The 17,500-nt window shown below is 38.7% G+C and overlaps 1 pseudogene; it reads right to left on the reverse strand.

Moving 5' to 3' along the window:
* Nucleotides 1-718: 718 nt before the first annotated feature.
* Nucleotides 719-17,500, reverse strand: part of LOC121601718 — a 26,519-nt pseudogene continuing 9,737 nt past the window's right edge.

Raw genomic sequence — 17,500 nt, forward strand, 5'->3', positions numbered from 1 at the left:
TATGTATTATTGCGACATACATTAGCTGTTGCAAAACTTTTTTTCATTCAGCATATGCATATTCCGATATTCCGTTGACTTATTCATACGTAATAAACACAAGTACTATTATTTTTTAATTGTGCCAGCGAAAGAGCTGTCGTACTAATGGATTGATTAAGTGATAATGGATGACCACCTGCTGGGCCATTCATAACAGAAGACGCGCTTGATGAAAGAGAAGTCAAAGAAGACGAAGGAAGCTGACCAGTAGATGAGGAAAGGCTACCACCACTAGCCGATTTATTTGTCATAGGTTGAGTTCGGTTATTATTGCCAGCATTTGCAAGAGTTTCAGTGATATTACTCTTGTACGTATTGGTCATGCTATTTGCAGAACCAGAGGTTACGTTTGTCGTTTGCTGCTTTAGAATATTCGTCACCGAGTTGGAAGAAATTTTAAGTACCGGATTCGTGGTCAAAGTTGTCAAGACAGAGCTTTTTTTTGCCACTTTTGCAAGAATGGAGCAATTGCTAAACGAAGCCGAGTTTTTCACCTGTATTGTTTTACTTATGCTCAATGGCACCGTGCATGCGGAGTTAAACGATGCCGATCGCTGCAAGGAATATTACATGCAATGTTTTCTATAGGAGCATCTGTCACTTGCTTGTGGATGCATCCGACAACAGTGTAACTGTATCTAATTTCCTTCCGATTATTGTACCGTAGATGTGATTTTTGTTTTTTTGTAGAATTGTTTGATACCAGTGACGATGTTGAAGAATAATTGGATTGGTTGACCGAACTTATCGGATAAACATCCTTAACTGGAGAAAAGGATGCAATGACATTGTCGGTTAATTTTGTGCATACCGAATTATTGTCGTTATCTGCCGTCACCGAACGATTGTAATTCATTATTAAATTGCTGAGTACAGGAGAAGAGGCGGTCGACGAGATGGAACAGGAAAATATCCTCTGCTAGGAGGTTGAAGCAGTAGAACTGCGTATTGATAGTGGAGAATCGCTACCACCTCCTTCTCCTCTATATTCGATACCGTTATTATTGACTATCGGCGTTGTTACTAACTGTGCGCTACTCGACGGCTGACGTTGAACTGAAGCAAGCTCCAACCCGACTCCGGAAGTAGTTGTGCTGGAGATGCTGCTGGTTGTGCTGTCTGGATAAGCAATTGGTGCCGTTGAGGGATCCTTCGTCATCTGTTAACATGGTTTAAATGAATTTGATTAAAACAATACGACAATAACTATGTTTAGCGACATTGAAAATGAAGTATACATACAAATGATTTAAAAGTAACAAAATAATAAAGAAAAAACAAGCAATGTGTTACATTTATAAAGGAAATAACAACATACAAGGTTAAAACTTTTGATATTTGCACGTTAGCGGTGAATCAATGATACAGATCGAAGGTACAATAGACATACACATACAATTAATGTAATAATTATAATAACGTTAGTAGAGATACGAAAACTTACGGCGATGCTAGTGACAATATAGTATTAGGAGAAGAAGCATTTGACGTAAAGGCAGAAAGAGCAGAAATTGGAGTATTGCTGCCTTGATTTGTGCTAGTTCGATCATAAGCTGAAGAAGATGCAGGCGATAAATGTTCCTGACCTGAACCACCCATTGGGCAGACATAATCACTCCATTCATCTCCTCCCAGATTGCCACCTTTGTTGCTTTTTTTCCGTTTTAAGGAAATTGAGACTTTTTAGGCGTCTAAAAATAAACAGAAATCGGTTAGAATGATTTGATTGATCTCCACACTTACAAACACTAATTACCTTAATTTTTGCCGTAATTGTCAGTGGTTGGAATCCAAGGGTATTTTCAGCCTCTCGTTTCACTTGTATGATATCCCGACCCAGAAGTTCCTTAAAATGGGTAGCCAAATGTCGACGTAACAATGTTTTGCTTGAAGGTATGTTCAGTAAATCAGCAAAAAGTTCGGCTGTAAATTTAACTTCGAATATCATGAGAGCTCCATGTACTCCAGATCCACGCAAATTAGGGGCATATTCTGCCAAATCGACGGCTCGTAACCATTCATGGACTCTTTGCGAAGTCCATAACCTTACATCGTCTTTGCATTAAATCCAAGTTGCAATGGCCGACGAATATGACAATCGGGATTCCATTTTTCATTACGCATAAGTTGTATACCGCGACGAATGCTAGCCACGTGCAAACAAGAGGATATTTGCAAATGGCCCAAATCGTCCATCGTCAATTTGTGTAGCATTCGTCCATCCATTCGGGCCGCCATGAAGGTTCTTTGTATTGGGGCAAACCAACATCGTCTAACCATCGCTGAACCTAAAATTCGAAATATAAATTTACGTAAATCTATTTGTTGGATACTATTCCAATATTCGTTCTTATTTACCCATGTTGAATCCAGCTTTCCAGCGTTCTCAAACAACCCGTCGTCTCCCACCGTCCCCGAAATATCGGCAATAGCTAACACTATCTTTTTTCGATGCAATGGATTTCGCAAACTTAACTCTTTTTCAATATCTACTGGCGAGGCTTTCATCAATTCGCTTCCAGCATCGTGCTCGATTTGATCCACTTTCGTAAATCTTCCTCATACATATTTAAACCCAGATGCTCGAACCAATGGCAGATTGTATCTACATCCCATTCGCGGAACGGTTTATCAGGTTTTCGATATGGAGTCGATCCACTGCAACCCAGACGAGCCCCAGCGGTTGCACGAACTCCTCCACGTTTAAATTCACCTTCCGGAGTTGTAATATCGTCCAAGGTTCCACTGTTACTTCTTTTGATCTTACCAAAAATGTTCTTTAATTTGTGGCTCATAGACGGCGATGGCGAAGGTTGAGGGGTGAAGCTGCGAGTGGGCTGCACACCACTTTCACCCGTGTTCTAAGATCCCATTATCGCGATTTTCTGCATCAGCTATGAGAAAATACCGATGATAAACTTAATTAGAACAACATCGTAATAAAACACTGTAAAAACCATCGGCAATGTTATTGGAGTAATATGGTTAATGAATTGTTACTAAAATAGAAAATGCAAACAAGGAAGGATTTATGCGGTATGTCTGAGAAATACAGACATGGATTGGACAACAAAGATCGAATAATTTTGTAAAGTAATACTTTTTTAGTACCTAGTAATCAGACGAGACAACGAATCAAATTCTAAAGATAATTAAAGTGGCAGCAACACATATGAAATACAAGATACAACGAATTCGCAATGAAAATAATGTGATGGAAAAAAAAACAAAAAAACACGTGTGTAGAAACAAAAAGGCACACAGGGTTAGATTGAATCGTGTTAAAATGTTTTAGTTATCATTTTGACGTTGAGTTATTGAACTATGATTTTTCTTTAACACAAACAATGTAAGCAACTTTGTTTCTTATGTTTTGACACCAACAAAGGCTTACATAGATACAAAAATCAATAGTTAACAATATAACAGAAAGCACAAAAAAGCCAAAACAGAAACTAAAATGAGGTAAAAATTTGAAACCTAAATTTGGTACTGAAAATCCACGTAGTCTATCGATTTTGTTGGGTATTTGTCCTGTATTGTTCTTTGAATCAAACGGGGCAATTTCACACGTTTTCTCTAAGTTTAGAAGAGCATCGAAATCGGATGTTAATTCCATCTCACAGTTTTTCACGGTTTCTGTCGCCATATTTTCATTCGTGTTTTGAACGCATGATGCTCCTACTTCGTCATCTAATAATGCTGCCGATGGAGGTTCAGTATTCGCTCGTTCGTGGCAACGGTTCTCATTTTCTAAACAAATCATTTCATCTTTTATTCGAGATGCATCATTGTGGTCATTGGATGCAGCATCGAACATTAACTCTTGTGCTGATACCGATTTCATATGTCTCAGATTAGATTCTGTTCGTTGCAATGCTGTGGCTAGCAGAAGAGCATTCATTGAGCTGGACGTTGTAAGCTTAGGTAGTTGTAATCGTTTGTTGATCGAACGAACATTACCTAAAGAAGAATTTTTAATACATTTATCATCAACATTATCAAGACCACCGTAATTTATGATTTCTATCGGTAGTGGTAGAGATTTTCGATCTGATTGTTTTTCATCTATATTCTTCGCACCCAAAAGATGTACGTGTGATGATTCTTCCACTGTTTTTGATCTTATGTGAAAATAATCTTCTAATAAAGGGATGCAATTACCAAAAGCTACGTTTCGTTTAGGGTTGGCGTTACTATCTGTTGCTGTTGAAGAGCCGCTGGAGGTGCTAACCGTTGATAATGTAGTAGCAAAGGCTTGTCTTGGAAGACTACTGTAGTGCACATCGATACGTTGTCGATAAGATGCCGGTGGGGTCTGCATGTTAAACAAGAAATACAGAAAAAAATCAAACAAGAATGATCCAGTTTTTCGGTTAAAAAAATACGCTTATTTACCTTCGGAGTAATAGGACTAATTGCCGCTTGTTGTAAACTCCCATGGCTGCCATGATGTATTGGAGACGAGATCATTGAAGCTCCTGGAGTAGAGGCGGACATGCCTACCATTCTAGTATTCGTAATAATCTGGGGTCTTCTGAGCAAACTAGACGTAATGCTGTTGTTATTAAGCACATTTGTTATCGCTGATCCACTCCCTGATCCATTTGCAAGACTTCCATTGAATAATCCACTAGATGCCACGCTATTAGTTACAAAAGTTGTACGAAGTTCCAAATTTTCTCTTTCTAGGGCAGCTTGTTGAAGTTTGAGCTCACTCATCGCTGACATGAGCTCTAATTTTTGTGTTTCAAGCGAAGATCTCGAAAGCATTTCCTTCATTTTTTGCAAATATGAAAAGAATACAGAACATTTAAAATATTACGATTTTGCTATGACGATTTTACTTATAATTGCTATGAATTGATCTTTCAACCAAAATCAGAAACATTTCAGATTCGACTATTAAAGAGGTACTAGTTTCATAGATTATATTAGGTTAGTAAATAACAGGAGGGAAATGTTAGTGTAGTATTTGAGAAGATATAAAAATTATAACCCAATGATATTGCTTTCATATTAGTACGGTTGAATTAAAACAGAAGATAACCATAAATTTGACGTTGTTCACAGTACATAACAATTGATTTAGTGTTTATACCATATAATGATACAACTAATCGAAAAAAACTAAGAAGAAATTCGATTTTTGACATAGTAGTAGATCACAGAGAAACTCAAATAAACGAAATTTTGTTCTCGTCTATATGACACGTATGATAAACAATTGAAAAATGATTGGTACAGTAACAATCAAGCTAGTCTAATATATTGTTTAGTAATATTGGTGGCTATTTATATTTTCTATGTCATACATATATAAGTAAGGAACTATATAACTATAGCCACAATATGTAATATCTTTAGGCAACTTTAGGCAACTATAATTGAATTATAATTTAAAATGTTATGCAGATATACATTCAATACTATGCTGCATGGAAAATACATAAATTTTGATTGAAGACAATTACAAGAACTGGACCAAAATCTGCAGTCTAATATCGATTTCTAATATAAAATTGTATTGTTGATGATAAACATAACTTTATTTTGCGTTGAGTTTCGTAAAAAAAATCTGTTCAAATACAATCAGGAATTGAGTAAATACCTTTACAGATAATTTGTGAAAATATGATAGTATCCACCATGCGAATGTGCAATAAAAAAACATGCAGGCTATATTAATTTTTGCCTGAACAATAAATAGAAATAAATAAATTTTTCATAATTGTATTCAAGAATTAAGTTAAAATGAATAAATTAAATAGCAAAATCAACATTTGGTAGCATATCGTATTTAAGAAATCTACCGTCCTTACTAAAGCCCTTATGATATATTCCATATACAATGAATAAAAGCTTGATGTCTATTTCAAAGACAACTCTTTATTACCAACAACGATTAACCTGATATTAATTAAGTAGATAGAAAACGTTATTTTAAAACCATTACTAAAAACGTTAGCACAGTAAAAATAATCACATGTTCACTAGCGTTATGCATTACACCTCATGATGCAACTGAACCCATTAAGCAGTTTTTAAAATTGAAAATATGTAGAGCACAAATTAAACACACAAACAACACACCAATCAGATGCAATCATCAACCCCAAAATCGTAAGTATTACATTTTACAGCGTAAGTATTACGTTTTTACATACGTAAGTATAGTTGTACTACAGCCCGAATTCACTTTGCCTTATGCATTACGAAAGCATCCGCGTGTATCAATTTGGCCTTACAATGCCTTACACTATTAATTATGCCAATGATGGATTAGTACCTTACACTATTAAACTTTTAAGAAATATTAACTTTATACTTTTAGCAATATTGATCTAGTTTGATCCCGTGTTACATAACATGATTGAACAATACTCATGTACAGACCAGACAAACGATAAGTAGAGGATTTTTAGACAATCATGATCAGTTATGGTAGCTGAGTGACGGTTAACGAAGCATAGCATTCTATAGGCTTTGCTAATAATTATAAATAGTTATAATGAACACGAAAATCTAGTTTACTGCCCAACATGAATCCCAAGTCGTGATATACATGCGGGCGTTGGATTGTAGCACCTAATCGCTTCTAGTGAAATAGCACAGGCGTTTTTGAACGATTAAAGGAGACCACGGTACATTTTTCAACTGAGATCGTCGGGCAGTTTATACAACACCCAATATTATCATCTATCAGTTCTTGAAGTTCAATGCAGTCATAAAGTACTTGCACAACATTAACTAATCTCTGCATACATTAAACAGTTATGGGCCGATAAGACAGATGTCACAGATGTTACATTGATATAAAGCAAATAACAGCGGGTCTAATTTACTACCTTGTGTTTTAATAAATATTAGTTTCCTTATAAAACCATCACCACATAACCTCTACCTTCTACCTCTAGTTTCAGTCAAGGCACGCAGTGGAAAATTCACGTTTTCAGTAAAAAAAAGGACAAATAAGTTTTTTATGAAACAAAAATGTAAACCACTACTTTTGTCAAATTTGCTCTTTTGTGAAATGTAATTCGATGATTTTCGAGTTACGCTGATGCTTTCGGGACGCATACGGAACTCCGTAACTTAGGAGCGGACTTTACATGGTATGTTCAATTTGAAAATTGATTGTGCATTTAGACATTTGGTGACATTTTGATGGCTTAAGGTAAGTGTGAAAGTTACCTAAATTAGCTAAGCAAACTTATACTACGTTGTTATTTTATGTATGTGTGGTTGTGGTTCGACGAAATGCTATTTTTTTCACCAACTCACACAAGACTAGAAAATATCCACCGCGAGATTTATTTTTTAAGTATGGATTTCTCTTTGCCTATCGTAGCATGTCATAATATCGCAGCGATATTTAGCGATATATCTAAACGCACGTTTAAATGTATTTTGTTCAGCGAAAGTCTAATACAAAACTAGAAATCCGCCAAGCTCGGGATCCGCTGTACATGAATGTTGTAATACATGCTAAACTGTTGACTGTTGTTGAGAGAGAGATAAAAGAAATGTTCGGAGCGGTCAGGCGCCAGGTCAAAGATCGAAGATCGGGAACGAGACAGCGCGCGCTGATTCCTAACCAAATATAGGCATGCAAGGAGAAGCAGAAAATCCACCAAAGGGATAAGTCGAAGATTTGTAAAAAAGTGTGAATATTTTAAATTAGTCGAGAAATATACTTTTTAAAATCCACGCTCAACAAAAGACTTGGTAACGCTTCCACATAAACAAAATGTGAAAATGGTAAAATCCAAATTGCACAAATATATTATAGAGTTGTATCAAACCACTTAAACCAGTTAATTAAAAACGAAACTTTGTAAACCAGCATTTTACCACAAATTATCTTCAAACCCGCTACTAGTACGTGTTTAGTGATTATCTTATAAGCCAAAACTCCAAAGCATCTTTCAGGTAATTTGCATGGGAAGAATTCATAAACACTTAAACAAACAAACAATAAAGATCCATGAACAAATCATCATAAAATGCATTTTGGCAACCCAACTGACAAACATTATACAACAGTTACGATTTTTACTGAGATGGTAATATATAAACTTCAATATTCAGATAACCAATTTCGAAACATTTTTGTTGTGCCTTTTAGAAATGGCCTAAAATATAAATAATTTAAACCGTTATCTAAAACAGATACACGTAACTAATTAAAAAGTACATGTTGTACGGTACAAGTAAGTTTTTTATGCAAACATAAAATAAAAATGGTATAAAAACTTATATATTCGGTAATAGCATATGAATTAAGAAAACAAGACAAAATATAAAAAAATAGTGAGACGAAAATGAAAATAACAACACGAAACGATAAGAAATAACAAGCAAATCCCCGTTTCATTCTAAAACCAAAACAAACTGCCTCCTGGCAAAATCCTCCACAGCGGTGAAAAGCGAGCGTTACGCTAAATCTCGCAAAACAAATGTACACATGAACTTAAAAGAAAATATCAACAAACATACATTCTGATTCTGAACAAGCAAATGATAAATCTATATAAGGAAAAAGCAAGCAATATGCCCAAAATGTTGTGAAAAGGAGATATTCGTATTTAAGAATAATAATAAAACAGCCCAAATAACAATCCAAAAGATAAAGAAAAAACCAAATAATATCTAAAAACTTTTTATGAATCGTATTTATGATAGCCGCTTATTACTTAAAAAAATCGTTAATTATGAAAATCTAAACGATTGTTCAAATGAGCAAATAATACCAGTCACCTACTTGTAGTAAACTGACAAATTTTGCAAATATAAGTGCAATTTCAATCAATGTGTTGATATCAAAGTGTTTACTAACGTTGATTCAAAATATATAATAAAATAGAAAATGATAGAGACAGACAAAGTAAGAAAAAGGATACTATGCTCAAAAAACAGAAAAAAGTAAAAAATCGCAGTACTTTTTGTTTGTCAATCTGGATGCCAACTGTTTTTGCAAATACGCTTACTCGCTGCAGGAGATCTTCTGCGCTGGATAGCAGCTGATTTTTCTCTTTTAACATGTTTTCCAATTCACTTATTTTTGTAGATTGTGTCTGCATATGCTCTGTAAGTGTTTAACTTGCAAAGCTAGTGATTCTTTGTCCTTTTGTAAACGTCGTAGCCGTTCATCAGTGTCATGGCGCTGTAGAAGAAAAGAAATCAATGCAATTATAAATTATGTATAGTTAATTTCATTATTATTTACTCTTTTCGAAAATGTCGCTTGACGTATAAAGTTATACTGTGTTTTTAGCTGTACTGTTGCATGGTTCAACGAAATACGGTTAGTACAAAATGCTATGTATTTTTATTTTTTATCTTTCAATTGACTAGAATCAAACCTGAACATCGTTGATCCATTGCGTGCGATGATCCAATGGGCAACAAACCGGCAGAGGTGGATGATGATAATAGTTTCGATTACAGCAGCCACTAGAGCAAGATAAATCCTGCATACTACTTAGCCCACTTCTGTTTCCATATTGGTACAATTCTTGCTGCCGGCGATGATAGTCGATTAATCTCAACTCTTCTTTGCTTTGGTGGCGACAATGCGGATTAATCCAGTAGTATTGTGGATCCCAAGGAGACAATGGCGGCGGTGGTGGTGGTTCCCACATACTAGGACTTGTACATGCATTTTGAGGATGAGGTGGATAGCCATGACGTTGATGTGGATTTCCACTATCACCAATGTTGTAATTGTGAAAGCTTCCCGAGTCTTGCAGATGATCTTTTTCAAAGTAACGATGAAAGCAAGTTTGAGCGATTAAGATACATATACAACGCTTTCACGGCCAACGCACAAGCACAAGGAAGCTCACCTTTAGAATTTAAACTGAGATTGCTGGACATAGAATCGTGTTTATGAAATTCGGACGAAGATGAATTTTCTTTTAGTGAATGTGTACTGTGGCTTTTTCCATCTCGCTCGTGACGACTTGAGCGTAAGTTCCGCCGTCGATCTAGGCTACCAGTTTCCCGTGAAGGTCTGGGTGGCTTGCCACAAGGAACTGCTTCCCCGATACTAATTGTGTTAGCTGTGGATTGACATTGATCAGTTTTTTGTATTGACATTTCTCGACTACGTTGTTGGTCACGTGGAACCGATCGAGTTGCTGTTGTTTGTGAAACGGATCGTCGGTCAGATTCAACGGAAGCCTTTGGCGCTTCATGATGGTTGTGAGCGTATACCCAAGTAAAGTCATCATCACAGCAAGTCGAGTCTTCTAAGATTGCATCACATAATACATGAAAAGATCAATCAAAAGTATGTCGAATTCACAATGAATACGTACTCTTATCGTAACATGATTACATATTCGTTAGTTAAACCATTTAAATACTTTTCGAATCGATGTAACTCCGGTTATTGCGTAAAATAAGTTAAAGAGACCTGATTTTATTCGCACATTACATTAATTTACTTTAAAAGCTATCATTATACTAAGCATCGTAATGCGCTAATTGGCATTCACTTCTTCTTCTTTGGCACAACAACCGCTGTCGGTCAAGGCCTGCCTATACCCACTAGTGAAGTGAGTCTGGCTTTCAGTGACTTATTGTTACCATAGCAGAATTGTCAGTCCTACGTATGGGGGCTCGGTCTATTCGGGACTTGAACCCATGACGGGCATGTTGTTACGTCGTACGAGTTGACGACTGTACCACCAGACCGGTCCCTTGGCATTCACTAACCTTCATTAAACACTTTGTTTTACTTTTTGAGAGATAGATAATAAAAAAATAAAACAAACAAAACTGTCTCTGAGCGACGAGTCTTTTATCTGAGACGAAATCTGTGTTCATAGCTCATACATATTTTAATTCAAACCACAGACGAACTCTAGATTAAAATAAAGTAATTTTTTTTCTGTTTAATATCAAGGCGAGGAGTGCTCTCTGTGTTAAGTTAGTAACATTTGAACGAAAACAACATTCGTTTTAATGATATTAAAAAGATATTTCCATGTTTTTTTCTTTTTTTCTTAATGACCACAACAACCGTTGTTGTCGGTCAAGGCCTGCCTGCAACCACTATTGAAGTGAACTTGGATTTCAGTGACTTATTGTTACCATAGCAGGATAGTTAGGTAACGGTCAGAACTTCGCCGCATGCGGCAAGAAAAGAGTTTTCTCAATTTTCTAGCTTTTCAAGGTATTATAATGATATTTTGTTTTTCTTTATAATGATAATCATTATTTGATATGATTTTAGATATTTGACATTTGAAATAAAATCGTATGCGGCGATGCGGCAGATTCGTAAGTGCTGTCATTAACGTCATATCCCATACAAAAGCTTGCGGTAAAATCGCATGCGGCGAGGTTCTGACCGCTGCCTTTTGTCCTACGTATGGGAGGCACGGTCTATTCGGGTCTTGAACCTATGACGGACACGTTGTTAAGTCGTACGAGTTGAAGACTGTACCACCAGACCGGGCCATGATATGCCGAACCAAATTGTCATAACATGTAATAATGACCGAATTATCTCCAAAACTGTAGATATGTTATTTATTTACAGTTTTGTTTCATTACTGAGAAGCGCATATAAAAAAAGTTGAAATTTTTTACACTTTTTCAAAAACGCAAGATTTTAAACGGGGTGTTATGGAGGCGTTTTAGGGCGAAATGCGAGAAAAGAGCCAACCTGCCCAAACAGTTCGGTTCCGACTGGCTGGTCACTCAGCGAGCCGAGAGGCCACTCACACTGCTTCTAGACGACCCGAAAAATCTTCCGCGACAATTTTTTGCGACACTTTCTATCTGTCAAACCGTCCTTGTTTTAGCACGAATGTATGGCTCACTTTGATCGTAATATCACGAAACGCGAGCGTTGCCTTTCTGTGAAAATTTCACAAACCCGCGACAATCACGGTTACCTCTGATTTTGTTCTAAAACTGAGATGTTGTTTTAGAACAAAGAGCTCGCATAAAATTTGTCGCGGTACAAAAGTTGGTCGTCTAGAAGCAGTGTCAGCACGATCGAAATAAATACAACATCCTTTGGCCAATCCCCCGCAATATCACAAAAAGGGGTAATAGTTTTTGGACAATCTCATTGAAAAACGTTGGATTATTAGCATTATTCTACCCATGAGAAGAAATCAAGATGGATGGTATATAAACTGGTCAAGATACGGCGAACTAGTTTCCGCTTCGCTTTCACTTGTAAAAAATATTTCATCTCCTCTAGAGGAGTATCTTGTAATCTTGTTACAGTGATAAACTTTGAGGGCAAAAACAAAGGAATTTTTGTGCAAATTTGCCTACATTTTACACCCTTCTTTCTCATTGAGTTCGCTTTGGGAAATGGCTAAAAGGATGCGAAACAGCAAAAATAAAAATGAGAGCCAACGTTTTTCTGCAGACTGGCGGCAGATTTCGCTTACAAGCTTTGTCCCGATTTCGTTCGTGCGCAAAATGCAAGATTCAAGATGCGCCTGAGCACCGATGCACCGCTATCGATGTTAGAATTATATCTCTTATTTCCTGGAGAAATTATTCTTCAGGTCTGATCAGGTCAGATGCAAATTGCTTCAAAACCTCTTAATGGGATGGGCAATAAACTACTGTTGAGTATTTTCAACCTCATGTTTGAATTCAACATCGTCCCACAAGAATGGAGAGAAGTGAATGTCGTCACCATCTTGAAGCCTGGTAAACCACAAAATCACGAATCATACCAACAGATTTCACTTCGCGGGCCCCACTGCTTCTCAAATATCGTTGTTGAGGGCCATGTTGACGTCACCTTTAGTTAATGGACGAACATTTAAATTTCTTTTTAATTAGAAAATAACAAATGATAATATAAAATTTATACAGATTTTATCATTGAACCTCTCTTTTGAACTTAAAAGTAAACATTGAAATTTTGATGTAAAAAATTTAAATACAGGTATTTCCCGATATACGCCATACTCGATACACTCGATTTCGCTATACGATACTTTCTAAATTTGACAGTTCTTCGGGCAAATCGTACTGATTTAACATATCAAATGTCAAATGCAAAATAAATTCCCTTTAAATTCGAATTTTAAAAACCATTTAAAAAGTACAATATTGTAATCTTCAGTTAAAATCAGATTGAATAACTAATTTAGTGGCTAAAAACCTACCACTTCAAGTAAAATTATAGGAAAAATAGCTTTAATTTTACTGTAAACCTCGAAATTCGACTTACGCTAATAATCGAGATACGCTAACGCCACATTAATAGCATATATGCTATTATATTGCAGGGAATACCTGCAATAATCTTTTTGTTCTAGTCTTAACAACGTCATCACGGGCCGCATGCGGTTCGCAGACCGTACCCGCCATGCAATTGACAGCGATTTGCGAGGGCGCGCGAGGGCTCGCACGCCATACAAGTTCACAGCTCTAGAGCTCTCGCATTAAAGAGCTTGCGAGCCTTGGCAGTTTTTCCCCGTCAAACATTGCGAGGGTTGGAAGTGGTATCATCTGTTCGAAATCATAAGGTCATTAAATAATCTTTATTTTTCATACATCAGTTTTTGTTGTTTAGGTGTTATTCGCCGAAAAGATTACTTCTCCAATTTTTGTGGATTTTTGCAAAATAAAATCTCAAAATGTAGGTGTTTAGTAAGCTATAATTTTCAATGTTATACCTGCTCTCGGGTGCTATAATTATAACTGCTAAAACTAGGGGTGAAAAAACTACCAAGGCTCGCAAGCTCTTTAATGCGAGGGCTCTGGGGCGGTGAACTTGTATGGCGTGCGAGCCCTCGCAAATCGCTGTCAATTGCATGGCGGGTCGCCCCTAAGTTTAGCAGTTATAATTATAGCACCCCGTTCAGCAAGTATAACAGTGCAAATTGTAGCATACTAAACACCTCAATTTTGACATTTGTTTTTAAATCGATTTAAATAGAAATAATAATCTTTTCGACGCATAACACCGCAGAAAAATATAATTTATGAATAAAACAAAAAGATTATTTTTAAAAGCATAAGATTTCGAGCAGATGATATTACTCGCAACCCTCGCAATGTTTGACGGGGTGATAAAACTACCAAGGCTCGCAAGCTCTTTAATGCGAGGGCTCTGGGGCGGTGAACTTGTATGGCGTGCGAGCCCTCGCAAATCGCTGTCAATTGCATGGCGGGTCGCCCCTAAGTTTAGCAGTTATAATTATAGCACCCCGTTCAGCAAGTATAACAGTGCAAATTGTAGCATACTAAACACCTCAATTTTGACATTTTTTTTTAAATCGATTAAAATAGAAATAATAATCTTTTCGACGCATAACACCGCAGAAAAATATAATTTATGAATAAAACAAAAAGATTATTTTTAAAAGCATAAGATTTCGAGCAGATGATATTACTCGCAAACCTCGCAATGTTTAACGGGATAGTTTGAAGATCCTTGGCTCTACTATCCTGTCTGAGAAAACTGATCCTTTTTCGATCAAATGAATGGCTTGCATAAAAAATCTTCGATCAGATACCGAATTTGAATTTCGTAGAGCAAAGGGTACAAATGACTGCTTAGCGCTACTGGTCACATAAATTGAACTTGATCACGCCCGCAAGCAAAATATGAGATCTATTTGGTAATTGAACGAACTATCGTACCCGCTGCGCAAAGCGACGGAAGAAATCTTGCCGTTCGGAGAATTTTATCATGCCATCTTTTTCCCTCCAACGGCAAATTTGTCAAGCAGCTCGTCGAGCTACCCGTCCCTGGCTCCGCCTCGTACCCCTCGCCTGAGCGCGCTGTCGAAGGTTTGAATGTGTTGGTGCGTCAGACGGCCAATCGCTGTCAGCCGTCGTCCGTGCTTTTTCCCTCCATAGCGCTATCTCTTTCTCGCGTATGGACAATGCTCATGAGTTGCTGTGGCGCTTAAACCGTTTACACACATTGCTGCGATGAAGTTGCATTTTCACAAATCAAACAAAAAAAGCGCAATGAGTTTAATCGATGCAATGTAAAAATGACTACGGAATCACTAGCGCACGATGGAGGGTTTGCTGTGCAACGCGCAGAACCCTAATTCGCTCTAACACGTTCAGCCCGGCGATGATTTTCATCAACATTCCGTTCCGCCGGCATCTAGAACGTAAGCTGATTGTGAAATCGGCATTCTGGAAAGTCCACTGGCAGTCCCTGGGGCCTGCCATCGAACTGAACGTGCTAAGCATTAAGCATAACACTAAGCTTTGTTTTCGTCTGTTGTGGATTATATAGATATGCTAAGCATCCTGCACATGGTTGTGAGTGTGCGTGTGTATGCAAAACTGTCGTCAAATGTAATTTCTTCCGGAATGTTATGATCCATCGGTCAAAGAAAGGAAGGTGTTCATGAAAGGCGGAAAGACGAATTGAGGCCCCTGAGGAGGGGGTACTGACACACAGCTGTTGCAAGATTGAACAGTATACTTAAATTTCCAGCGGATGGGGGGGGGGGGGGGGGGGGTGGCGGCCATGGGACCCCTACGATCATCGGTCACAGGCCCTAAAATTGTTGTCGCCATGGGGGGAGGGGAGGTGCAAATGGTTCTCCCGCCACGGAGCCCTAAAGACCATCTTTCCGGGGGCCCTTGTCGCTAATAATCTGTCCACTTGTAGACATACGGCATACTACAGACTAGAAATCTTCGGCGACCGCCTAGTCCGCCAACCGTTAGGTCCACCGCTGGTTCATGACGGTGTTTTTTCTATCGTGGAGGTGCATCCTTCCCCCTGCCTGCAGCGTATGCATCGAGCAGGAGACAGTGTGGCAGTATGCAAGTTGCACGCTGGATAGGAGCGGGCCCGCGACACCGCCATCATTCCGCACATCTGCATGCCCGACGTGGGTTCTAACCGCGTATGAACCGTTCGCCGTAGCAAGAACTGACTATCCGACTACGTGGTACTCAAGTCCTGAAAAGGCCGGCATGACCGTGTAGGCCATTACGCCAATAATAATAATAAGAAGAAGAAGAAGAACTTAGCATAGCAGTCCACACTCGGGGAAGGTTTTTGTTTTTACTTTGGTGCTGCCGGGTCTGCAGCCGTGGCGCGACAAATGCACAGAATACACTTGCCCAAAGGACATGAACCTACCGATCCGAACCCATTCCAAGGCATTGCTGGTCAATCGGCGTCACGATACCGACAAGCCAACAAGACGCCCGATTCTGGACGGACAGGTGCAGCACCGTACGCGCACCGTAATAAACAAATCCAGAATCCTCTTTTGTATGAATTCAATTCAAGTTTTGTTTCCAGTTGCGTCCGCTAGCTGAATTAGAAATAAATGTGCAACATATCACACGCACGTTTGCTTAGATCGTGTTTCTTTTTAATACCCCCAACAGCAGAGCCGATCGCAAAGATGCCAATGCTAATGGTTGTGTTGTCGCTCAGGTAGCAAGATCGAAAATGCATGGACTTTGTAGCCGCAGCGGATGAAAATGTACGCATCAGAATCAAAGAGTTTTAGGGTTTCCAACCGCACGCACACACACAAACACACAAACACGCGCGCTCAAACTCACACACACACGCGCGCACGCACGTACACATGCACGTACGCGCGCACGCCAGCACGCACCCACGAAAGCGCGCGCGCCAGCACGCGATCACGCACCCTCCACCAACCCCCCCCCCCCCCACCATCCCGCACGAGCGAGTACGGCTACCTTATCGGAAGAAAGCCTGGTTCAGCTATCATGTAGCGCATCCTCATCCCTAGCGCCGGCCGGGATGGGGAATCGCGACATGATAGAGTGAACGGTCACTTTCCCCGTGCTGTGAGTGTGTGTGTGTGTGTGTGTGTGTGTGTGTGTGTTTGTGTGTATGTGTGTGTGTGTGTGTCGCGACCTGAAAACTCGAGACAGATTTCGGCACATTTAAAAAAAAAAATATTGCCACTATACATTGCTACATGACGCTTAGAAGGTCGTTGAAGTATCTAACATGTTCAAATTAAAAAATATTAGATTAGTGTTAGACGTTCTCCTACGCTTGTTTTAAATAGGCTTCTTCACCCTCCATTGGCACGGGCATCGAATGGTCTCATCAGCAGCGGCACGAAATAAAATAAACCATCAATACACCGATAACACTTTGAATCCCAATCCAGCTTCTCCCACAGCGTCTCAAGGTCACACACAAATTAATAAATGCTAACACCCACCAATAACAATATACAACCGCTATGCACATATATGAATCAACGCATACACCACAACACCCAATCAGCTGGCGGCGGAAGGCACGGGCTGAAGCTCAAGTAAGGCAAGCCAGGGTGAAGGAGGGAGAGGAGAGGAAGAAGCGGACGAAAAAATGGGCGCCATTATTTTTTTAAATTTTTTGACCGTTTTTTTTTTTTGCTCCGCCGCCGCCCGAACTTGGCCCGAACTGCCCGAACTGCGCGACCCAGCGCAGGAATCGCTGAAGTCCAGCGCATGA

Source organism: Anopheles merus, unplaced genomic scaffold (genome assembly GCF_017562075.2).
Source record: "Anopheles merus strain MAF unplaced genomic scaffold, AmerM5.1 LNR4000152, whole genome shotgun sequence".
NCBI classification, from domain to species: domain Eukaryota; kingdom Metazoa; phylum Arthropoda; class Insecta; order Diptera; family Culicidae; genus Anopheles; species Anopheles merus.